Here is a 24,775-nt window from a genome sequence, read left to right as displayed (position 1 = left end):
AAACCCGGCGAGCTGGATTCCGCGCCGGGAGCTCCGGTACCAAGCCGGAATTGTCCATCCCCCTGCGTCCTTTTTCTCTCTCTGCTTCTGCCATCTCGCTCCTCTGGGTTTTCTTTTGAGGCCTCCTCTTTCCATTCACTCTCACACCCCCGCCCCCTTTGTCCCAACCAATCCCACCCTCTCCCCTGGTAGCTTGTGGGGACTCTCGGCACCCCCACCTGAGTCTTTAGGGCTGGGAGGCTGCAAGTCCATTCAATCGGATGCTGGACGCGGAATTATTGGCCAGGAAGGAAAGACCAAGAATGAAACCAGGCTGAGGAGCGAAGAGTGCCGTGTGTGCACGAGGTGTGTGGGAGGGAAGGGGGTGGACACAAATCTGCAGTTTCCCGGAAAGAATACGGAGCCTTGGACCGGATTTTTGGATACGGACACCAAAAAGCTGCTGTCGGAGCCCTTCAACGTGGCTCCTTGCAGCCTTAGGCTGCCCTGAACCCAGTCCAACTCCAAAGGAGGCGGCCACCCGAGTAGGAGGTGGAGGCGGGGAAACTTCCTACTTCCCACGGTGGCTGCTGTGTAGAAGGGAAGTGGGCAGGCGGCTGGGGCCCGCGAGCCCGCACGCGCCTCCACAGCGGCAGCTGCGGACCGGCCCGCTTCCCTTCCCCCTCTTTCCGCGAGGCACGCCAAGCCCAAGGCGGCCGGGAGCGGCCGGGGTGGGGGAGCAGGGCGGGGAGCTCCCGGCTTGTACCCTTTCATCCCGACCCGGCCCCGAATCCCGGCTCCGGGTGTTGCTACCGCCTCCGTGCGAGCGAACTGGAGAAGTGGAGGGGCGGAGCCTTGGCGGGGGGCGGAGCCTCGGCGGGACGGCCTCCCGGTCCGCGCGGCTGCGGCGCCCGTCATTGGCCGGCCGCTGAGTCACGGGGTAGGGGGCGGGCACCCGGGAGGCCGCCGGCCCCGCCCCGCTCGGAGCCCGGCCCGGCTCGCGGTCCCCCCCAGCTACACAGACATGACACAGACACACAGTCACTGCAGCTGCTGAGCGAGCCCGGCGCTCTGGGCACGCGGCGGCGGCGGGGCCAGCCCGGAGCCCGGACCCCGCGCCCGTCCGCCCGCCCGCCCCCGCCAGCCCCCGCCGGCCTCTGAACCCCGGCTCCCGCCCGGCCGGGCGCGCGCGGCGGACGTCTCGCCGGCTCCGGCCAGCAGTGCCCGGCTGCCGGCGGCGGCTGCAGCGGCCGGCCAGCTCTAAGCGCGGGCGCTCCTGGAAGCCGGCGCCTCTCGGCGGCGGCGGCCGAGGCCGGCGAGCGCGGCCGGCCGCAGGGCCGGACGCCTGGGCTCCCCGAACCCACCGCGCGGCGCCCCGCTCGCCGCGCCTCCGCTCCGCTGACCTTCCCGGGGCGCCTCCCCCGGCCCCGCGCCCCGGCCCCGCGCCCCAGGCCGGGGCGAGGCCCTCTCCGGCGCCTCCTTCCCGCGGAGCCGCGGGCGGGCGGTGCAGGCCCTGGGGGAGGGGGCGCGCGGCCGGCTGCAGCCCCCCCGCCGCCGCGCTCGGCTCCCGGCCCGGCCGCCCCTGCCCCGCTGCCGCGCCGGAGCCCAGCGCCGGAGGCTGGGGGCGCGGCCGCTCTCGCCTTGTCGGGTCGGGCGCGGGCAGGCCCTGCCCTGAAGGGGCGAAGCGGCCAGGGCACGGAAGGTGGAGCCAGCCCCGGCGGCCGCCGGCGTCTTCCCGCTGTCCTCTCCCCGGACCCAACCTGAGGTGGGAGCGCGGCAGAGTCCGGCCCCTGCCCATGCGGGGTGTCCCCGTCTTGGAAGAGTCTTCCTGGCAGAGAGCAGCTCCAGGCGGCGGCTCCGGAGGGAGAGGAAGAAGGGACAGTGCTCAGCCTGGGAGGTCCGGACCCTCCTCGCGGCATTTGGAGCAGGGGTCTGCCCCGAGTCTGCGCTTGGCATCGCCGGTCGAACTAGGGCAGCGCCTGCCGGGACCCCCCCGTCACTCTTAGGCGGCGTGCCGCCGCGCCGCTCAGCTTTTCCGCGTCTCCCTCAGCCTGGCAGCAGCCTCGATCAAGGTAAGAGCCCTGGGGTGCAAGAGAGCTGCCGCGGGGGCGTCCTGGTGAGCGGAGCCAGACAAGTTCTCCGAACCTGTGGCTGGTATCCCCGAACTCAGGGTGCTGGCGGAGAGGGAGGAAGGGAGGGGTGGGTACACCCTCTATTGCCTGGGCTGGGATCCCCGGAGAGGCTGGAGGTAAAAGCCCCCGAGTCTCCGATGTCCCTAGGACCTGTCCCAGGACCCTGTCCGGATCCTAGGCACGCAGGCTGGCCACAGGGCGCGAGCCAGGAGTTCCTCGTTAACGTGAGCAGGTGGTGCTTCCGTACCCCTTGCGTCTTCACCGCTTGTTAGCCTAGAGCACCTGTGCTTTGAGGACCTTGCTGTGCTTGGATCGGTCCCTCTTTGGCTGTACCCACTTGCCTTTTCTGGCGTGATCTTGTGAAGAACTTTTCTTTGCTTCCTGTTGCCGAGAGCTCAGGCCGATTAGAGGCTGAGCAGGCACAGCTTGTCAGACCCTGTATGGGAAAGAGTGGTTGGGTGGCAGCGATAACTATTGGGGGGGGCTGGGGGAGAGACCCAACCAGTGCGTCAGCCCTATTTAGACAAAGCTGCTTGTGATGAGTGACCAGTGGACAGAGAGCCAGGCAGTCCTGTAAATGTCACCGCTTCTGAAGGGTGGAGTGACTGACTTCCAAGTTTGAGTGTCCTCAAGTCATTTTGCTTATTGCCTTATTACCTTCTTTTAAGTTTTCTTCTTAAGGAACCTTGATTCTACAAGCATGCCCTTGCCTGTTTGAAATTTATTAAACCTATAAGCTTCTCCCGGAACAATCTGATTTTAAATGGGTCACTTCGGAGGGAACAGATTGCCTCCCGTACATTGACTCCATCCCCCCAGGTGACCCTGTTTAATGGAGATGGATTTTTTTTTTTTTTTGTCCCTGTGCTGCTGTCCCCGGTTGAGCAGGTTTCTGCTGAATTCCGAATCCGTGAATTTTGTCACTCAGTCCATTAAAATGATCTCCTGAGGGAACAAAATAGCAGCTTACATTTTCGGTGAACGTCACAGGAAGTTTTACAGTGTCTTATGTAAGTGCCCCAAGAGAGATCTCAGGCTCCTGCTTTTTTTCACGGGGGTAGGGGGGTGGGGGGCTGGGGGCGGGGGGGCGGTGCAGTGTTCAAGTCATGGAAATGCAGAGGGAGGTCAGTCTTTGTCACAGGTGAAGATCTAAAGAGCTTATTCACTCCTTGGAAGCAGTCGCCTCAGGTTAAATTTTTCCTCTTCCTCTCCTGTCTTCCCACCTCTGTAGTCAGCTTTGATAAACTTAAGAAAAGAAGACTTAAGAAAAGAGAGGGTTCTAAATTAGGAAAGGTTCAAGCGGTGGTTTCCGTGGTTTCCTTTCTCACCTTTCACAAATGGGTGACATGAACGAATTAGTACTCACCGGCATGCCAGGTCCTCACTGGGGGAAAATAAAAGCAGGGCTTTCAGGCTTCACACATACCTTAAAAAACCAGTGCACCTTTATTTTTCGAGAGTACTTTACTTAGTGAAAATTGGCTTGAGAACACACATTTATCGAGCCTGGCCCTGTTAATTCCATACCAGGAAGAAAACTAACTTGAACCAGGAGAGGCAAAGGTCATCAAGATTTAGATCCTAGTGGATTTTCAGGACTGGTGAGGAGAAGCAGCAAATCCCCTTTGGTAAGGTAGGTTATTAAAAAAAAGATAGGATCAGGGAGAGTGAGAAGTAGCTAACAAGTGTGGGCCCTCTTCACTAATGAAGTGTGCTGGGCTCTGGGCTAACTTTTTGGTGTGAGATGATGCTGATTCCTTTGGCTTTTAAACAGTAACTGGAAGGGCCTTAGAAATGGAATGAAAGGTTTTTTTCCATCTTATCCATAGGTCTCAGAAGTGCTTCCATGTCTTAGGAAGGTTGTGAAGGTGTCCATTAGTTCTGGGTTCCTGAGTTGTGCTGTAGAGTTGGTATGTAATGTAAGGGAGTCTGACCTGTCTTGTGTCTATTCAGCCACCTACAGTGGCAGGACACTAGGGGGGACTAGTTTTCTGTTCCACCATTGATGAAGAAAACACAAGGACCACCGTTACAGAAGTTTGTGTTTTATTTTCAGGGCTCGTGAACCTAACTTTCTGGCACACAATGTGAGTTTCACTAGTGAGTGGATTCCCAGTGCTGAAGCCATGGTTTGCTCACATCTAAATTGAGATTTGGACAGCCCTGAACCAGGGAACTGCAAGGGTTTTTTGAGACTGAAAAGGCTCAGTCACAATCTCAAAGCGTATGAGGGCTGTAAATGTTGGTGAGACACCTCCTGCAAATTCTATCTTTTGAACATTAGACCAGTTTAATCTTAAATTCCCTAAGGGTCTGTAATGAAAAGTCTGCTTTTTTGGACTGCAAATCCCCTTTAGTCTTCATAAGATCATGCTACTTGACAGCATCTCTATAGAGTGGACCCATCAAACTTAAAATACCTCCCTGTCATCTCCTTTGGGCACGTTGTCAGGAGGGGTAGGTCCCTGGAGAAGGACATCATGCTTGGTAAAATACAGGGTCGGCAGAAAAGAGGAGGACCCTCAGCGAAATGGGTCGACACAGTGGCTGTAACAGTAGGCTCAAGCATAACAATAACTGTGAGCATGGTGCAGGAATGGGCAGGGATTCATTCCGTGGTACGTAGGGTTGCTATGAGTTGGAAAGAACTCCACGGCACCTAACAACAACATCATCTCCTTACTTGTGTATATCTTACCTGTATACAAATGTCAATATAGCATTTGACAGTGTGGTTAAGCTTCTATCTCAGATGCTCTCTGCATTTTTAACAGACTTGGAATATAATTTTAGTTCCCTGAAGAACAGCCCCACTGTTCCTGGCCTACCCACAGTGGTAAAGTTTATCAAAGTTGACTCCAGAGGGGAGAAGACAGGTGAGAGGCAAAGTCCCAGAAGAGAGTGCCCAGCTCAGAACACTAGCATGACTTGAGGTGCATACATCTCCAAGATTCAGAAGGCCCAGTTCAGCATGTGGAATTGGACTCAGTGTTTGGAACGTCAGAACCTGCATGAGTGATTGCATTTCCCTGCACCCTGGGGTCTGGCTGACCAAATCGGGACCCTTTGCACATATGTAGAGAGAGCTGCATATTTAGGGAGTTTGAGGGGGAGCCGTTGTTGGGACCTAGGGAAAATGGTCGACATAAAGCTTTATTTCTGCTGTTAAGGCTTTATAGATTGATTCTCGTAGGTGCAGTGCAGTCAAGGAATAGAGATTGGAACAGGAAAAGGCAATTACATTTGGCACTGAGCCCAAGGAATGAAAACTGGTTGGAGGGGATATATGCTGTGGACCTAGGGCACGCATGAAATCTGTGAATTTGAGAGAAGGCAGGGGGAGAGGTGGAGTAGGAAACCGAGGCAGGATACTGGCCTTCCTTAGAGCCAGTTGCTGTTGAGTAGACTCATAGTGACCCCACGTACGTCAGAGTAGAGCTATGCTCCATAGGGTTTTCAGTGGTTGAGTTTTTGGAAGTAGATCTCCAGGGCTTTCTTTCAAGGTACCTCTGAGTGGACTTAAACCACCAGCCTTTTTGTTAGCAGCTGAGTGCGTTAACCGATTGCACCACCCAGGCCTCCGGCCACCCTTAGGGTCCTGTGAAAAAGACGAAGATGTCTTTGCATCCAGTGATTCTCAGAGAGGAGGAAAACACATGGGGTTGGGGTGTAAGACCCAGGATTACCGAGAACTCCAAGCACTGCCATTGGAGCAGCTTGGCGACAGCCGCTTCCTGGCATCTGCTCCGGTTGACGAGGCTTTGCTGCTCCAGTCTGGAGTATATGACATTGAGGGGTACTCAGGGACTCAACTTCTCATGGGCAGATTGGCATTTGGAGAGCAGTAGGCAGCGGCCAGTAAAGTTGGGTTTAATTAAATGTATCTTAGGAGACTTCTTCCTTCAATTCAGCAAACACTGATTGAACATCTACTGTATGGTAGGTACCTTGCTCTGTGCCGAAGCAGCAGTGGTTCTGCAGTTCATTTATCATCCCTTAGGGGAGGCAGACATTCAGCCATTACTACGGGCTAAGTACTGTCAAGTTGGAGTTGACTTGACAACAACTGTTGTTTTGTTTTTGGCTTAAGTACTATCATACAGGTTTGTGTGAGTTTGGGTTTGCCAGGAGAATAGGAAGGAGAGAGTCTCAGGCAGAAAACCTCAAAGTACGTATGGGGAACAGTGGCAAATAGTGTGGCTGGAAGATGCAAAGTGCTGGCAAAGGAAAACTTGGCGTGAGGAGGGAAATAATGAGTCTGTGCTGAGGACTCTGCGTTAGCTTCATTCTGTCTGTATTCAGATGGTGGCAAGAATGGTTGTTGGCTGAGATCCAGGAATACTAGTTGATTATTCCACATCGTTATTAAAACCAGAAAGAAAAAGAAATTTTCTTGTTGTCCTTTATCTTACACATAGCATTTTGCTTGTACTGCAAAAAAAAAAAAAAAAAAAATTAGCCATGCAAATAAAGAAAGGGTCCCTTATCAATCATGAGTCTCCCCTCTTGTATACATGAATTATATCTGGGGCTTTCATTACGTCATTATGCAACAGTGGGAAAAACGACAATGTTACTTGACAAATGATATAGTAAAAAAAAAAAATCCTCCGTGAGAACAAATTCCATTTTGTCAGATTTGCGTCTGGATAGAGTGATGGTCGCTTCTAACACTGACAAGGTTCTTGGGCTTGAATCATTTCAATTCTGGTCTAACTTTCTCTACTGTTGAAAAGGGGAGCATTTTGTAATATTGAGTGTGGAAATGTGTGTGTGTGTGTGCAGTTGTTTGTGTGTGGTCTGTGGGATGAGGAAACTGGTGAGGAAGAAAAGCAAAAATGTAGGTGTAGAGGATGTTAGGAAGAATGGAAAATTACAGTTGCAGCAGCCATCTCCAGGGCCAAGTGTATTTAGTTTTGCAGAACAGGAGCCAGAAGGACAATGGTGTAATAGTCAGAAACCTTTTGTGTGTGTTTATGTGTGCGTTTGCACATTTAGTTTGTCTCTGTCACCCAGCCATGTGTTGGGTGGAAGGCACGGTGGTTTAAGTATAATCAGATCTGGGTTCTAGCCTTGCATCCTGCATTAACTTGCCGTGTGACCTTAGAGTACTGCTTGACATCTCTGGGCTTCAGGTGCTGTCTCCACACATTCATTAAATTATTTGTCTTGTAACTAGCTGTTTAGAGGCCAGAGAGGAAAAGTACTTGCCTCTGCTAGTTAGTGGTCAAGCTCAGACTGTACCTTAGATATTCTGGCTTTCTAGTTTTGTGGCGGGAAGAGGCCTGACCAGTTAAGAGGTGTACTTTACCTTGAAATAAAAAAAAACACTACAGCCGTGCAGTGCTGAAGAGAGGAATCACAAAATCTTTGCTGCCTGGTTGTAGGCTCTGCATAACGTAGACTGCATTAGAACTTCTCTGATATAAAGGCCAGCCTTGTCCCAAGCAGCTAGCCTTACTTGCTGCTAACGTCTTGTGTATTGTGGAAACCTGTTGGTTCTGGAATGTTACCTGTTCTTTCACTTGTTGCTGTTGTTCTTGTGCACCATTGAGTTGATTTTGACTCAGTGACCGCATGTGACAGTAGAACTGCCCCATAGGGTTTTCTAGGCTATAGTTTCTAAGGGAGCACATCTCCAGATATTTCTCCTGTAGAGCCGCCAGTTGGGTTCAAACCACCAGCCTTTCGGTTAGCAGCTAAATGCTTAAACCATTGTGCCACCACCACCAACAAAAAAAACCCATTGCCGTCGAGTCAATTCCAACTCATAGTGACCTTGTAGGACACAGCAGAACTGTCCCATAGGGTTTCTAAGGAGTAGCTGGTGAATTTGAACTGCTGACCTTTGGTTAGCAGCCAAGGTCTTAGTTATACCACCAGGGCTCCTATATTCTTTGGCTACTACTTAGAAATAAGTGCTTTCTGATAACAAGGAATCCTGGAAATTGTAATTATTTCAAAATTTAGTAGATGAAAGCAGAGCTGGCTGTTTAGAATTTTGCAAAACCTGGACTCCTAACTTGGAAAGTGGAACCTTTTTGTTTGAAGGGGTGGCATGGGGTGGGGTAGAATGGAAGTAGTTACTTTGTCAGGGAGCTGTTGGGTGAGTATGCAGGGAGGGATGTATAGAAGAAACAATTGTGCAGACTGGCTTAATTTCAAGCCTCCAAATTTGTGAGTTTCTACAAGAAAGGCCGTTCGCTACTCTGGCATTGATCTCAGGGTGTGTGCCTCGGTGGACCGCTCGTTGGAAGGAGGAGCTTTGAATGTAAGTGCGACATAAATATAAGGCTTGTTATATGATGATTCCAATATTGAAGCCAAGTGGAGGAGTATCCTATTTTAGGAGAACTTGGCATATAAAACAATTACCTTAAGTAATTGTTTGGGGGTACAAAAGAATTTTTCACCTTACACAAGGGATTCATAGCCAGCATATCCTTTTAATTAGACGGTTCTTTTATTGCATTTTATGGTATTTGATTAACACAATCATGATGGACACTTTGGGGAGCCTTACCTGTTACATAAAACCAAGAAGGACTTTTCAAACAAACTGGAATCTTTTTAACTAAAAACCTGCTAGGTTTGCCTGCCAAGGAGCCTAATATTGAACTGTATTCCAGAAAGACATACAGCAGTTAAATAAACTTTCATTGTTGTTGTTAGGTGCTGTTGAGCCAGTTCTGTACAACAGAACGAAACACTGCCCGGTCCTGCGCCACCCTCACAATTGTTATTCGTGAGCCCATTGTTGCAGCCACTGTGTCTTCATCTTTTTCTCTGACCGTCTGCTCTGCCAAGCATGCCATCCTTCTCCAGGACTGGTCCTTCCTGATAACATGTCTGAAGTATGCGAGACGAAGTCTCGCCATCCTCTCTCCTAAGGAGCATTCTCAATGTACTTCTTCCAAGACAGATTTGTTCATTCTTCTGGCAGTCCATGGTATAGTCAGTATTCTTCGCCAGCACCATAATTCAAAGGCGTCAATTCTTCTTCAGTCTTCCTTTATTCATTATCCAGCTTTCACGTGCATATGAGGCAATTGAAAACCCCACGGCTTGGGAGAGGTGCACCTCAGTCCTGAAAGTAACGTCTTTGCTTTTTAAAAAACTTCCATAGCCATTGTCATATCACACAAAAGGTCCTTGAGTGGCATAAATGGTTTGCACTCAACTACTAACCTAAAGGTTGGTGATTTGAACCCATTCCAGCAGCGCTGTGGAAGAAAGGCCTGGAGATCTGCTTCTGCAAAGGTTGCTGTTGTTACTTGCTGTTGAGTCAGTTTCGACTTATGACAACCCCAAGTGTGCAGAGTAGAACTGCACCGCATAGGGTTTCAAGGCTGTGACCTTTTAGAAGCAGATCGATAGGCCTTACTTCCAAGGCACTCTGAATGGGTTTGAACTGCCAACCATTCTGTTAATCAGTGTATAATCAGGGACTCTTCTGGAAAGATTACAGCCAAGAAAACCCTCTGGAGGTTTTCTTGTTACTCTGTAACAAATGGGGTTGCCATGAGTTGACACTGAGTGGATGGCGGTGGGTTTATTTTATTTTATTTTTATCATACTGGGTTGAGGTGTTACTTTGGGTCCTTACTTCTTTCTGCACATTACTTATTTAGCTAGTGTTCTTCCTGGAGATTGCTATTAAAACTACCCACCTGCATGAGTGTTTCTTACCACGCTCACATTCTGCATCTAAGAATATATCAAGAGCAGGAATGGTTTAAAAAAGAAATTAGGTACGTGTTCCCAGGATTCTGAGTTTTCGTAATTGCAGAGACATGGAATTAATTTGCTTCTGCCTAAGCATGCAGTAGAGACGATGTGTATGAGACATTAAAAAAAAAATTGAAATTATGCCTGTCGACTGGCTCTTCTACTGTAACTCAGATATCTGGGGCTTTTTGCTTTTTGTTCTTTTATCTTCTGTGAATGTTTCCAAAAAAGAATTTGTGCTAGGAATGAAATAAGACATAAGGCATTTAAGGCTCCAGGGGTAATTTTGGGCAACCTGGAGTCGTAGATAATCACAGGCTGGGGCTGTAGTGGAAACTGCAGCCTCACCCATAATTTCTGCCACTCTTCTCACACTTCGGGGCTGTGTGTTGGACGGGCAGTGGACCCAGATGGAGATAGAGTCCTGACAACTGTGAGAGGCTGACATAGTACTTTTTTGAAGTACCAAGGCCAATTGGGGAGAAAGGGCTGCTCATCTTTCCAGCTCTCCACGGCAGCATTAGAATTTTAGAGGATTTACAGCAGAACATGGGCAGGTAGGGTTTCTTTCTTCTTGCTTTTTTGAACATTTAAATTCTGCAGGGGAACACGGGCTCTTGATTATTTTTCTGTGGTTAGGGAGTGTAGTGACTGCGTGCCATGCATTAAACACCTTTGTTATCACTGAGTACCGTTAATTCTTCTGTAGCTGACTGGAAATCTCCTCTCCCCCATTTTGTTTCCAGAACAGTTAAGCAGATTCTTAATATGCTAGCACTTATTTGGGTGCCAGGGCCCCTGGGTGGTGCAAACAGTTTGCGCTTGACTGATAACTGAAAGGTTGGCGGTTTGAATACACCTGGCTGCACCATGCAAGAAAGACCTGGAGACCTGGTTCTGTAAAGATTGTTATTATTAAATGCCATCGAGTGCATTTTGACTCATGGCTATCCCGTGTCACCAAGTAGAACTGCCCTATAGGGTTTTGAGCCCTGGCGGTGTAATGCTTAAAAGCTTGGCTGCTAACCAAGAGGTTGGCAGTTCAGACCCCCCCAGCGGCTCCTTGGGCAAAAGACTTGGTGATGTGCTCCCATAAATGGTACAACCTAGAAAACCTTGTGGAATAGTTCTACTCTGTCACATGGGGTCACTAAGAATTGAAATCAACTAGGTGGCACCCAGCAACAATAATCTTTATGGAAGCAGATTGTTGCCAGGTCTTTTTCACGCAGAGTTGCTGAGTGAGTTCAAACCACCAACTTTCTGGTTAGCAGCTGGGCATTTAACCATTGTACCACCAGGGCTCCTTTTCAGTAAAGATTATAGTCAAGAAAACCCTATGGAGCTCAGTTCTACTCTGTAACACGTGGGGGTCACTGTGAGTTGAAGCTGACTCTATGGCAGCCGGCTTGGTTTTGGTTTTCTGTTTGTATTCTAGTCTCCTTGACTGATGTCACCATTCATCTGGCAGTGGCATTTAGCTGTGGCTTCAGGAACCAACACAAGCACCACCGAAATGATAAACAGGGTGGGGCTTTCCTGCCTCCAGGCATAGTGCCGGGTGCCTAGTAGGTCTACAAGAAATAGTGTGTCTACCCTGAGTTGTTTGTTTAGTGAATGAATAAAACGGTCACTGTCTCAGTACTGGGATGGGAGTGATGGTGGAGGGAGAGGTAGCAGGGATAACCACAGGCTTAAACAACAACAAGATGGCTTGGGCTCTTTGAGGCCTCTCCAGGAAGCTGTTATTTTAAAAATGTGAAGGACATTTTACATCAGCAAAATGAATTCTCTTAAGGATCATTGTTGTGGTTCAAACATTGACGGCTTTGTAAAAAGGCAAGGAAAGTACAATACTGAAATGTGTGTTTTCTGTTCTCTAAATTTATGGGGATTTTAACTTGAGTGAGTGGAATGGACATAGACATACTGTAAATGTTTTTCAAATTTACTTGCCATGGTGCCTTTGAAAAGCATTTTAGATACAACAAAACCATAGGATGGGTTGTGGATAATAATATGTCCAGGGCTGCTGTTGATGATAATGACTTGGATGTAGATGATGATTCCCGTGTTAGGAGGATCTTGGACTTGGGAGAAAGGAGGGAGGGACTTGAGCGCTATATCTCAAGTTGGAAGAGCTCTCATCTGTCATCATGGGGGTCTTCTCCCCTTCCTCTGTTTATGTGACTCGTTCCCACCTGGGCTCTTTATTGCTAGCAAGTACGCATTGGAGTCCTGGGTGATGCAGATGGTTAAGGCACTCAACTGCTAATCTAAAGATTGGATGTTTGAGTCCATCCAGAGGTGTCTCGGAAGAAAGGCCCAGCATCCTACTTCCAAAAAATTAGCTATTAAAGACTGTGGAGCACAGTTCTACTCAAATACACACGGGGTTGCCGTGAGTTGGAATTGACTCTGTGGAAGTCGATACTGAACTGGTGGGTACACGTTGATACCTTCTCTTGAGTAAGGCAGAGCTGCAGTGTTGAGAGAGCACTGGGGTTGGACAAGACCTTGGAGTCCCAGCAGACCAACACCTTCATTTTACAGCTGTGGAAAACTAAGGCTAGAGGATGAAACAGAATTACCCAAAGTCACATAGCTCCTAGGAGTAGAACCCAAGCTTCCTGACCCTGATTCAGCCTGTGTTTCTGCCTATTCAGACCCTATAACTTCCAGGCTTTTGTCCTCAGCCCCCATCCCTTTTCTCTGACACACTCTATTTCATTCTGTGTACACCCGTGCTATTGACAATCATTTCCTACAGATGACAGTCATATCTGCACTTTAATCTCAGCTCTCTGTAGCACCAGAAAGACCTTTTCCCCTACTACTCCTTGGACAACTTAATTGGGTTTCCATCCAGCATCTCCTGGTCAGCAAGCATATCCCAGTTGAATTTGTATTGTCCTTTGCCCAGCTAACTTCTAGAAAACAACCAATCAAAGCTGAACCAAAACAATTACCTTATGAATTTTCCTAAGACTAAGAATCACCCATCCTTAGAACTTTCACGTCATTGTTTGCTTCTTCTGTACCATTGACTTCTAATTTGTTACCAGGTGATGCAAATTCCAACTCGTACAGTGCACCTGGGATCTCCTCCTTCCTGTTGATATTCCCTACATTCACCCAGAACTAGATCCTAAGTCGCCTGAAGGCAGTAACCTTTTATCTGTCCTTCTCTGTTACATCCTTAGCATAGGAGCCAGCATATGGTAGGCATGTGACAACTGTTGCTTTATTGAGTGACCCTGAACTAGTACAACAGCCTGCTAGTAGCTCTCTGCAGCTTCTCCCCAGAGCCAAAGCCTTCTGAACACCACTTATGGATTCCTGAAGTGCAGCGCTTATCACACTCTGCCTCCTAACACAGCTAACAAGTTGATAGTGCATATTGATAGTGCATGTCATCCGATGGGGTGCTTTCAGCTGCAGGTAACAGAATTCCTGACTAGGAATGGAGTAAACTATACTAGCATTCATCTCTCTCACTATCAAGAGGTCTCCTGGAGGGTGTGACTCAGGACCCAGCCCTTTTACGAACTTCCTTGGGCTGCAGTTCGGAAGGGATGGTGCTTCTTTTGCAGGCTGGAGCCAGACAGGGAGTAGAGGGCTCACTCCAGTACTTCTCTCTTCTTGGGGTGAAAGCCTCCAAGCAGACCACCCTTGGGGCTCATTGACCAGAACTGGGTTACTGGCCCATCTGTAAGGGTTCACCAGCAAAGGGGACCGTGGAATCACCTGTTCTGGCTGTGGCGGCTACCCCAAACTGAACAGAATTTGAACTCTCTTAGGAAGAAGGGAATGGCTGGTAGGTGGGCACACAGAAACACCTGTTTCAAGTGATTCTTTTGTGCCATTTGACTACTCTTAATCATTTAGTCTTGAGAGCAAGCCTATGAGGTAGAAAGTGCTATTTTCCCACTTACATAGATGCAGAAGCTGAGGCTTGCCTGAGTCACACAGTAAAGATGCAACTCTTAACCGCTCTGCTGTTCAGACTCCTCATCTGGATCTCTCAGCGCTACCCTCGCCCTTGGCTTCCCTACCTTGCAGACTCACTGTATTTCCCCAACTCCTCTTCAGGTCTTCTGTCTCCTTAGGTGACAGGCTTTTGTCTGAAAACGCCCGGTGTTCTCCCACGTGGGTGCCTTTAGTACTTTGTTTCCTTTGCCAGGTCAGGCCCCCTGTCCACTTTTCTCTATCTGATTGAAATCTCGCCTTCCTGCATATGGGCTCCATGGCCCTCGGTGCCTCTCTGAGGACATATCCTTCACTCATTTAGCCAACTTTCACTGTGTTGCTACGTGCAGGCCCTAGACAGCAGGAACACGGGGAGGTGATCACGTGTGATCTATCCTGCTGTCTAGTCTTAGTGAAAGGAGACCTGGTGGTGCAGCAGTTAAACACATTCGGCTGCTAACAGAAAGGTTGGTGGTTTGAACCCACCAAGCAGCTCTGTGGGAGAAAGATTTGGTTATCTGCTCCCTTAACAATTACAGCCTAGGAAACCCTGTGGGGCAATTCTACTCTGCCCTGTAGGGTCTCTAGAGTCGGAATTAACAGCACTGAACAACAGTCTTAGTGAAGGAAGTAGATGCCAATAAAGGCATGAACGAAGGGCAGTTGGGGGCATTGTGTTGGATACCATTTGTGCTTGAGGGAGTCAGAGAAGATGAGAGTATTACACGGACCTGGGTCCTTGTGAATAGGAGATGAGGGATAGAGTAGGAGGAGACATTACCAGAAAACAAACCAACAAACAAAAAACAAACACACTGTGCTATGCTTGTCATCTGCTTGGCCTTGTCAATATCTAGTCCCTCACCTACATGTCAGCTCCGTAAGGGCTGTGACTAGGTTACACCCATCCTTGTATCAATGGGAGCATCCTGCAAAACTCCCAGCATTTAGGAACCCTTCAATAAACATTTATTGAATTAAATTGAAAGTCTCCTGTCCTTGCCTTCAAGGAACATAGTTGGAGAGATAAAAGTTAAGCAGTAATAAAACCAAACCAAACCTACTGCGTTAAGTCAATTCCAACTCCTAGTGACCCTGTAGGACAGACTAGAACTGCCCCATAGGGTTTCCAAGGCTGTAAATCTTATGGAAGCAGACTGCCACATCTTTCTCCCACAGAGCGGCTGGTGGGTTCAATCTGCTGACCTTTCGGTTAGCAGCTGAGTGCTTTAACCACTGAATGACTGTCTGTGCTACCAGGGCCCACGTGAGCAGTAATAAATGACAAAACGAAACAAAACCCATTGCCATCAAGTCAATTCCAACTTACGGAGACCCTATAGGACAGAGTAGAGCTGCCCCATAGGGTTTCCAAGGATTGGCTGATAGATTCTAACTACCAGCACTTTAGTTAGCTGCTGAGCTCTTAACCACTGTACCACCAGGGCGCCTGAGCAATGATAAATGAAACCCATTGCTGTTGAGTCGATTCAGACTGATAGCGACTGTATAGGCCAGAGTAGAACCGCCCCTTAGGGTTTCCAAGGAGTGGGTGGTAAATTCGAACTGTCGAACCAAATGAGCTCTTAGCCATTGCACCACCAGGGCTTCTTAAACAATAATAGAATATTTAAATTAGCAGCTCAAAGCAACAATAGAGAGACTGTGGCAAGGCAGTGCAATTGATGATTGTGAATTGTGGAGGCTGAAAGGTGACCTGAAACCAGAGAGGGGAACTTATTTTAGCCACTTAAACTCAGTAGAGGAGGTAAGATTCCAGTGGGGTCTTTGTACACAGGATAATTAAAATCTGAATGGAAGGATTAAAAGAGGCAAGCATGCCAGGTTAGAGAGGTGTAGTGGTAGTTCAGTGGTAGAGTTCTCACCTTCCATGTGGGAGACCTGGGTTCGATTTCCAGCCAGTGCATCTCATGTGCAGCACCACTTGTCTGTCACTGGATGTGGCTGATACGATGCCGAGCAGGTTTCAGTGGTGCTTCCAGACTTTTTTTTTTCCAGACTAAGATGGACTAGGAAGAAAGGCCTGGCTATCTGCTTCTGAAAATCAGCCAGTGAAAACCCTGTGAATCACAGCAGTCCCGTTACCAACTGATTGTGAGGATGGTACAGGTCTGTTGTGTGTGGAATTCCCATGAATGGAGGGCCAACTTGAGGGCGGCTAACAACAAACAAAAGACATGCCAGGTTAGGCTGATAAAGGAACCAATACAGCTTTTTTGCCAGTGGATTCTTACTTATAGCTATACCACAGGACAGAGTAGAACTGCCTCATGGGGTTTCCAAGGCTGTAATCTTTATGGAAGCAGACTGCCACATCTTTCTCCCACAGAGCAGCCAGTGGGTTTGAACTGCCAACCCTTTCCTTTGTTTAGCAGCTGAGCACTTAACCACTGTACCACCAGGACTCCTCTGACAGAGGGACAGGTATATATTTTGGGGTTAGAGAATAAGGTGGCTTGGGTTTTTTTTTTTTTTTTAGCAAGGAGTTGAAGATGAAGTTGGCTAACTACGTTAGGGCTGTGGGCATTTGGAAAGCAGGGGAGACTTGATCAGGAAAATGGCATATTTAAAATGCTATTTAGGAAGGTAAACTTCGTAAAGGTGGGGGACAGATTGGAGTAGAGAGAGTAGGAGGCTGAGAGGTCATTGAAGGGGCTTTTACGCTAGTTCATATGAAGTTTTAAAGGTCACTGGGCTAGGACTGTTCCAGTAGGATGGAAGCTAAGAGAAGCTTCTGAATTTTTCTCTGATCCCAACCAGTGGCTCACCCTGGTTTGCTTGATACTGAAATCTGAGATGGTTTTCATTGCCCACTGGAAGAATAGTCCTCAAGTCTGCTTATGACACAAGGAGCAATTCTTAAACTAGCACTCTCTCCCTTGGTGGGCAGCTTGGCGGGGGATGGGGCTTGAGTGAAAACACACTGTCCGGAGCCGCTGTTATGGTTGCCTATCAGATGGGCCCGGGGTGGAGAACAGCCTCTTCCCTACCCTTGGGTGGCAACCAATAGGGGGTATATTGGAATAAATTAATCTTTTCTTCATGAGTGGCCCCTAATGCAGCTGTGGGGAGCTGAGAGCAACATGAGTGGAGCTCTGACCTCTGGGCTTCTGATTCACCTGGAGTGAAGCCTGTGCCTGGCGACCTGCACTGGGGCTGTTTCCCTGCCTCGAGGAAGAGCTTGCTGTAAGATTGCAGTGCAAGCTTTTCAGAATTGTGGAGTAAGCCATTCTGGATAACACAATTTTTCAAACAGGAGAGTCCAATCCCTTGCAGATAGTCTTTATTTTTAATCTTTAACCAATGAGTGCTTTTCTAGAATGTTCTGTATACTTGCCCTCACACAGCTCACTATGAGCTACTGGGAAACATCCATCTTTCTTATCAGGACACACAAAGCTTGCTACGAACTGGCCTTTGCCTTTCTCTGTAGCCCTGTCTTCTCGCACCCACCATTTCCTGTGTCACGAATCTCTAATTTATTCTTTTTCTTCCTTACTGGTTGTTTTCCCTCCAAATCTGCCAAGCAGTGCAAATACCTCTCCTTTGGCCTGGTAAACTCTTTTCCCTCTTTTATGCCTCGGACCTTTTTTTCCTTCTAATCCCAGCTCAGCCAGGGCTTCCTCCAAGAAGCTTTTCCTGACTCTGGACATCGTACTGCGTCCATGCCTCGTACTGACTTTGGTGATGCACATTCTCAGTTCTTTTACCGTCTGTCTTGCCAGAGAGTGAGGCCATTCAGTAAAGACTCCATCTTCTTATTCTGGGGATCTTAAGTATCTCGCCATATGCCTGGAACATGGTATGCACCTAATAAATTGTTGTTGTTGTTATTTTGAGTTTCATGGAATTTACTGTCCAGACATAATGTAACCCTTTCTTGCTGAACCTTGACTATCCTGCTATGTGGCAGGGACAGATACCATTGATGCGAATTAAGTTCTCAAGGTATTCTGAGCATACCAAATGCATGCTGTTGTTATTTGCTGTTGAATCAGCTCTGACTCATCACAATCCCGTGTACAACAGAATGAAACATTGCCTGGTCTTGCGCCATCTTCACTATTGTTGGTATGCTCAAGTCCATTGTTGCAGCTACTATGTATTTTGAGTGACTTCCAACTTAGGGGGCTCACCTTCCAACACTATATCAAACGATATTCCATTGTGATCCGTAGGATTTTCATTGGCTAATTTTTGGAAGTAGATCAGCAGGTCTTTCTAGTCTGTCTTAGTCTGGAAGTGCCACTGAAACCTGCCCGCCATGGGTGACCCCGCTAGTATTTGAAATACTGGTGGCATAGCTTCCAGCATTATAGCAACATACAGGCCACCACTGTATGACAAACTGACGAAGAGGTGGTGGAAAGAATGCATGCCCCCTGCCAATTTTTAGAATTGCTAGTGGGCTTTCCTGAGGCACATTGAGACCCTCAAGAAATTTGGTGGTGGTGGTGGAGAAAAGACCCTTGTCATCTCTTCAGACTCAGAAATATCTTCAGTGCAAGCCTTCCAGGGCTGAATATCAAAGGGTGTGTGGCTGAAGAACCTTTGTTATCTTCCATCGCTTCTTTCCATCTTCTGTCCTCTTCTGTATAATCTCGGCGACTCTGCTGCCGTTACCGCCACTTCCACCCAGCCTGTCCTAATTGCTGCTGTAACCCCCTGCTTTTCCCATTTTCTCATGTCTTCAGCTGCCTCCTTTTTCTCTTTCATTTATTTATTTTATTTAAAAAATTTTTTTATTGTGCTTTAAGTGAGAGTTTACAAATCAAGTCAGTCTCTCATACAAAAAGTTATATACACCTCGCTATGTACTCCTAATTGCTCTCCCCTAATGAGACAGCATACTCCTTCCCTCCGATCTCTCTTTTGGTGTCCTTTCCACTAGCTTCTGACCTGCTCTGGCCTCTCATCTCCCCTCCAGATAGGAGATTCTTCTCTTCTTAGGCTTTTTAAACTGTAATAGAAAAGATCAGAATTCAGAGTTGTTGTCAGGCAACCCAAAACACACCCTTCCTCCAAGTCAGAACGTGACCTATCACTGGAGGCCTTAGCTAGAGTGTTTGCTTCTTCCTGGCCATACTGATGGTTGGTTTGGCCAGGATTTCTGTTTACTAAGCTTAGTACCATTCCATATTCATTGAAGAGCCAGTTGCAGAATGGCAATTATAATTGATTGAGAAATTACGGAGTGGTGATGGGGGGAGTGGCTAGGGAGGGTTGGATCAATTTGTGCAGAAGCTCGGCAATAGCACCGAGAACTCTTCTCCAGATAGCCACATGTTTATGTTGAAACATTTAATATTGTCTCTAGTATTCATGAGGTCCATTGGGGTTTTTATTACACTGCCCTTATAAGCTAGGCATTGGTGCTGCATGAATGGATTTGCTTAGCAAATCAAAGAGGGGTGACAGATGAACCCTGGAGTTATCGGGGATTGTGTGGTCCAGCCACTAGCAAAATTTTATGAACTTGCACTTGGCATGGGGCATTGGTTGTGAGGTTCACAAAGCCCCACTGCTTTTCCAGTGGTGTTTGACTTAATACAAAGCAAGGAATGATTTCTCTGGGTCTTAGTTTTTGATGAAGAGCCCTGGTGGTGAAGTGGTTGAGTGCTCGGCTGCCAACCAAAGGTCAGTGGTTCAAACCCACCAGCCACTCCATAGGAGAAAGAGGTGGCAGTCTACTTCTGTGAAGATTATTACCCAGCTTACTGCCTGTTGCTGTCGAGTTGATTCCCACTCATGGTGACCCTATAGGACAGGGTAGAACTGTCCCATAAGGTTTCAAAGGCTGTAATCTTTGCAGGAGCAGGCTGCCACATCCTTCTCCTGCAGAGGCTGGTGAGTTCGAACTGCTGGCCTTTTGATTAGCAGTCGAATGCTTAACCAATAACATCACGAGGGCTTGGGAAACCTATGGGCAGTTCTCTGTCTGATAGGGTTGTTATGAGTTGGAATCAACTTGAAGGCAATGGGTTTTGGTTACTTTTTCAGACTCTCCCCCACCCCCCCGCCCACTGGGGTTTGTCCAGAACTCTTATTGAAACATAACATTTTTGACTTTATTAAATATGTTATTGTCGTTATTAGGTGCCCTCGAGCCGGTTCCTACTCATAGCGACCCTGTGAACAGCAGAACTAAACACTGCCCGGTCTTGCGCCATCCTTACAATTGTTGTTATGCTTGAGCTCATTGTTGCAGCCACTGTGTCAGTCCACCTCGTTGAGCGTCTTCCTCTTTTCCACTGACCCTGTACTCTGCCAAGCACGATGTCCTTCTCCAGGGACTGATCCCTCCTGACAACATGTCCAAAGTATGTAAGACACAGTCTCGCCATCCTTTCCTCTAAGAAGCATTCTGGCCACACTTCTTCCAAGACAGATTCATTCGTTCTTTTGGCAGTCCATGGTAATATATTCAATATTCTTTGCCAACACCACAATTCAAAGGCGCCAGCTCTTCCTCAGTCTTCCTTATTCATTGTCCAGCTTTCACGTGCATATGATGCGATTGAAAATACCATGGCTTGGGTCAGGCGCACTTTAGTCTTCAGGGTGACATCTTTGCTCTTCAACACTTTGAAGAGGTCCTTTGCAGCAGATTTGTCCAAAGCAATGCGTCTTTCGATTTCTTGACTGCTGCTCCCGTGGCTGTTTATTCTGCATCCAGGTAAAATGAAACCCTTGGCAACTTCAATCTTTTCTCCGTTTATCATGATGTTGCTCATTGGCCCAGTTGTGAGGATTTTTGTTTTCTTTATTTTGAGGTGCAGTCCAAACTGAAGGCTGTGGTCTTTGATCTTCATTAGTAAATGTTTCAAGTCCTCTTCATGTTCAGCAAGCAAGGTTGTGTCATCTGCATAGTGCAGGTTGTCAATGAGTCTTCCTCCAATCCTGATGCCCCGTTCTTCTTCATATAGTCCAGCTTCTCGTATTATTTGTTCAGCATACAGATTAAATAGGTATGGTGAAAGAATACAACCCTGACGCACACCTTTCCTGACTTTAAACCAATCAGTATCCCCTTGTTCTGTCCAAATGACTGTCTCTTGATCTATGTAAAGGCTCCTCATGAGCACAATTAAGTGTCCTGGAATTCCCATTCTTTGCAGTGTTATCCATAGTTAGTGATGATCCACACAGCCAAATGCCTTTGCATAGTCAATAAAACACAGATAAACATCCTTCTGGTATTCTCTGCTTTCATCCAGGATCCATCTGACATCAGCAATGATATCCCTGGTTCCACGTCCTCTTCTGATACCGGCCTGAGTTTCTGGCAGTTTCTTGTCGGTATACTGTTGCAGCCGTTTTTGAATGCTCTTCAGCAAAATTTTGCTTGCATGATACTGTTCTATAATTTCCACATTCGGTTGGATCACCTTTCTTGGGAATAGGCATAAATATGGATCTCTTCCAGCCAATTGGCCAGGAAGCTGTCTTCCATATTTCTTGGCATAGACGAGTGAGCACGTCCAGCGCTGCATCTGTTTGTTGAAACTTCTCAATTGATATTCCATCAATTCCTGGAGCCTTGTTTTTCACCAATGCCTTCAGAGCAGCTTGGGCTTCTTCCTTCAGTACCATCGGTTCCTGATCATATGCCACCTCTTGAAATGGTTGAATATTGACTGATTCTTTTTGGTATAATGACTCTGTGTATTCCTTCCATCTTCTTTTGATGCTTCCTGCATTGTTTAATATTTTCCCCCACGGAATCCTTCACTGTTGCAACTCGAGGCTTGAATTTTTTTCTTCAGTTCTTTTAGCTTGAGAAACACTGAGCATGTTCTTCCCTTTTGGTTTTCCATTTCCAGCTCTTTGCACATGTCATTATAATACTTTACTTTGTCTTCTCGAGACGCCCTTTGAAATCTTCTGTTCAGTTCTTTTATTTCATCAATTCTTCCTTTTGCTTTAGCTGCTCGACGCTCAAGAGCAAGTTTCAGAGTCTCCTCTGACATCCATCTGGGTCTTTTCTTTCTTGCCTGTCTTTTCAGTGACCTCTTCCTTTCTTCATGGATGAAGTCCTTGATATCATTCCACAACTCGTCTGGTCTTCGGTCCCTAGTGTTCAATGCATCAAATCTATTCTTGAGATGGTCTCTAAATTCAGATGGGATAGACTCAAGGTCATATTTTGGCTTTCGTGGACTTGCTCTGATTTTCTTCAGTTTCAGCTTGAGCTTGCATATGAGCAATTGATGGTCTGTTCCACGGTCGGCTCCTGGCCTTGTTGTGACTGATGATATTGAGCTTTTCCATTGTTTCTTTCCACAGATGTAGTCAGTTTGATCTGTGTGTTCCATCTGGTGAGGTCCATGTGTATAGTCGCTGTTTATGTTGGTGAGAGAAGGTATCTGCAATGAAGAAGTCGTTGGTCTTGCAAAAAATTCTATCCTTTGGTTTCCGGCGTTGTTTCTGTCATCAAGGCCATATTTTCCAACTACTGGTCCTTCTTCTTTGTTTCAACTCTCGCATTCCAATCGCCAGTAATTATCAATGCATCTTGATTGCATGCTCGATCAATTTCAGACTGCAGCAGCTGGTAAAAATCTATTTCTTCATCTTTGGCCCTAGTGGTTGGTGAGTAAATTTGAATAATAGTTACAGTAACTGGTCTTCCTTGTAGCTGTGTGGTTATTATCCTATCACCGACAGCGTTGTACTTCAGCATAGATCTTGAAACGTTCTTTTTGACCATGAATGCAACACCATTCCTCTTTGAGTTGTCATTCCCAGCATGGTAGACTATATGATTGTCCGATTCAAAATGGCCGGTACCAGTCCATTTCAGCTCACTAATGCTTAGGATATCGATGTTTATGCATTCCATTTCATTTTTGACGATTTCCAATTTTCCTGGATTCATACTTTGTACAGTCCAGGTTCTGATTATTAATGGATGTTTGCAGCTGTGTCTCCTCATTTTGAGTGGTGCCACATCAGCAAATGAGGGTCCCGAAAGCTTTACTCCATCCACGTCCTTAAGGTTGACTCTACTTTGAGGAGGCAGCTCTTCCCCAGTCATCTTTTGAGTGCCTTCCAACCTGGCGAGCTCATCTTCCAGCACTGTATCAGACAATGTTCCGCTGCTATTTATAAGGTTTTCACTGGCTAATGCTTTTCAGAAGTAGACTGCCAGGTCTTCTTCCTAGTATGTCTTAGCCTGGAAGCTCAGCTGAAACCTGTCCTCCTCGGGTGACCCTGCTGGTATGTGAATACCGGTGGCATAGCTTCCAGCATCACAGCAACACACAAGCCCCCACAGTATGAGAAACTGACAGACATGTATTAAATATGTTAGTAGGTATGTAATGCTTCAAATAGTGTCTTGTACAGTAGAAAGTACTCAATCAGTTTTAGCTATTGTCATTGCTGTTAATTATCGAGAGCTCCCCTACTTTCTCTTCTTCCTCGCCTCCTCTTGCTCTTGCCCCCATGTAGTGGTCGTGCTTGGTAAGATAAGAAAAGAAACGAAGTCCTCTGGTATGAGGAGGTGGCCACAGGCTTGCTCTTTCAGCCCTGTGCGGAGGTCTTAGAACACTAGCAGAGGTCCTGAAGGTAAAGGCGAACTCTTACCCGTTAATCACCCAAGGCTTCTTTACAGGAGCTGTGTGTCTACCTTGCTCCTTTCTTTCATTGGAAATTTGGTCTGTGATGGATAAGGAAGAAGAAAACCTGGAAATGGTATAGGGAAGACCCTTCCTTAGGAAGTTATGATTAATAGTACTCAAAAAAAAAAAAAAATAGTGGCAATAATTGCCATTTTTTTTTTTTTTTTATTAGGTCAACTCTAATTCCTGGCAACCTTTTGTACAGCAGAACGAAATGTTTACGGGTCCTGAGTCACCCACACGATTGCCAGCATGATTGAGTTCATTGTTGTGGCTCTTATGCTGATTTGTCGTACCGAGGGTCTTCCTCATCCTCCCTGTCCTCTACCTCAGCAAACATGATGTCCTCCAGGGACTGATCCTTCCTGATTACATGTCCAAAGCAAGTGAGTCAGACAGTGTTCTATTGTGATCCATTAGGCTTTCATTGGCTAATTATCAGAAGTAGATCACCGGGCCTTTCTTCCTAGTCTGTCTTGATCTGGAAGCGCCACTGAAACCTGTCCACCATGGGTGACCCTGCTGGTACATGAAATACCAGGGGCATAGTTTCCAGCGTCACAGCGACACACAAACCACCATAGAACGACAGACACCATTTATTGAGTGCTTCTTATGTACTTATGAATTGTGCTTTACATATATGATGGTATCTGATCCTCGCTACAACCCTCTAAGCAGAGTATCTCCATTTTACAGGGGAGGAAACTGAGGTTTAGAGTGGTTGTTATTTGCCGAAAAGATAGACCTAGACATTGGAATCAGTTTTGTCTCCAAAATATTTGCTCTTAATCTCAGTCCCACTATCCACTCTGGACACATGAATGAATATACGTACCCTTGGGGTGACATGAAGACTTTCCAAGGAGTACACAGGTGTGCGTACTTTTAGGGGTTTAAGGTTTAAGGTTTTCAGGTCTTTGCTCACATATGTGCTCTTCCCTGAAATTAATCAGCCTGAGGCCACCCCTGCCAGGTCCATGTTTCTTTCTTCCGCCACCCCTTTCCCAGCCATCCTTCTCCTTTTTCTAATTGTACATTTCTTACCCAACACTAATCTTACTCTGATACGTTACTCTCAAGGGGCACCAATTTGAAATTAGATATGGGAACCATCTTTTAATCAAGGCAGTGTGGTAGGATTATCTTTGACCTGTTGAAGCTTGATGCTAGAAACAGGGTATTTGGTCTCCTTTCTGATGCTAAGGAATAATATAAAATTTTTAGCTCTTAAAAAATAACTTGTTTTTGATTTTTTTAAACTAAATAATAGGTATCAAATTGCTAAATACATCCTTAGAAAGTGTTTAGTTTATGCTGGAA

General features: G+C 47.1%; 1 protein-coding gene across 1 annotated transcript in view; it reads left to right on the top strand.

Annotated features, from left to right (window-relative positions):
• The first annotated feature begins 1,183 nt into the window (after positions 1–1,183).
• Positions 1,184–24,775, top strand: part of LARGE1 (LARGE xylosyl- and glucuronyltransferase 1) — a 686,352-nt gene continuing 662,760 nt past the window's right edge. The window contains exon 1 of the mRNA XM_049884284.1: positions 1,184–2,051. The gene's annotated coding sequence lies outside the window, so the exon portion shown is untranslated. The remainder of the gene's footprint in view (positions 2,052–24,775) is intronic.

This window comes from Elephas maximus, chromosome 4 (genome assembly GCF_024166365.1).
Source record: "Elephas maximus indicus isolate mEleMax1 chromosome 4, mEleMax1 primary haplotype, whole genome shotgun sequence".
In the NCBI taxonomy this organism is placed as follows: domain Eukaryota; kingdom Metazoa; phylum Chordata; class Mammalia; order Proboscidea; family Elephantidae; genus Elephas; species Elephas maximus.
This window is presented reverse-complemented; position numbering and strand designations above follow the sequence as displayed.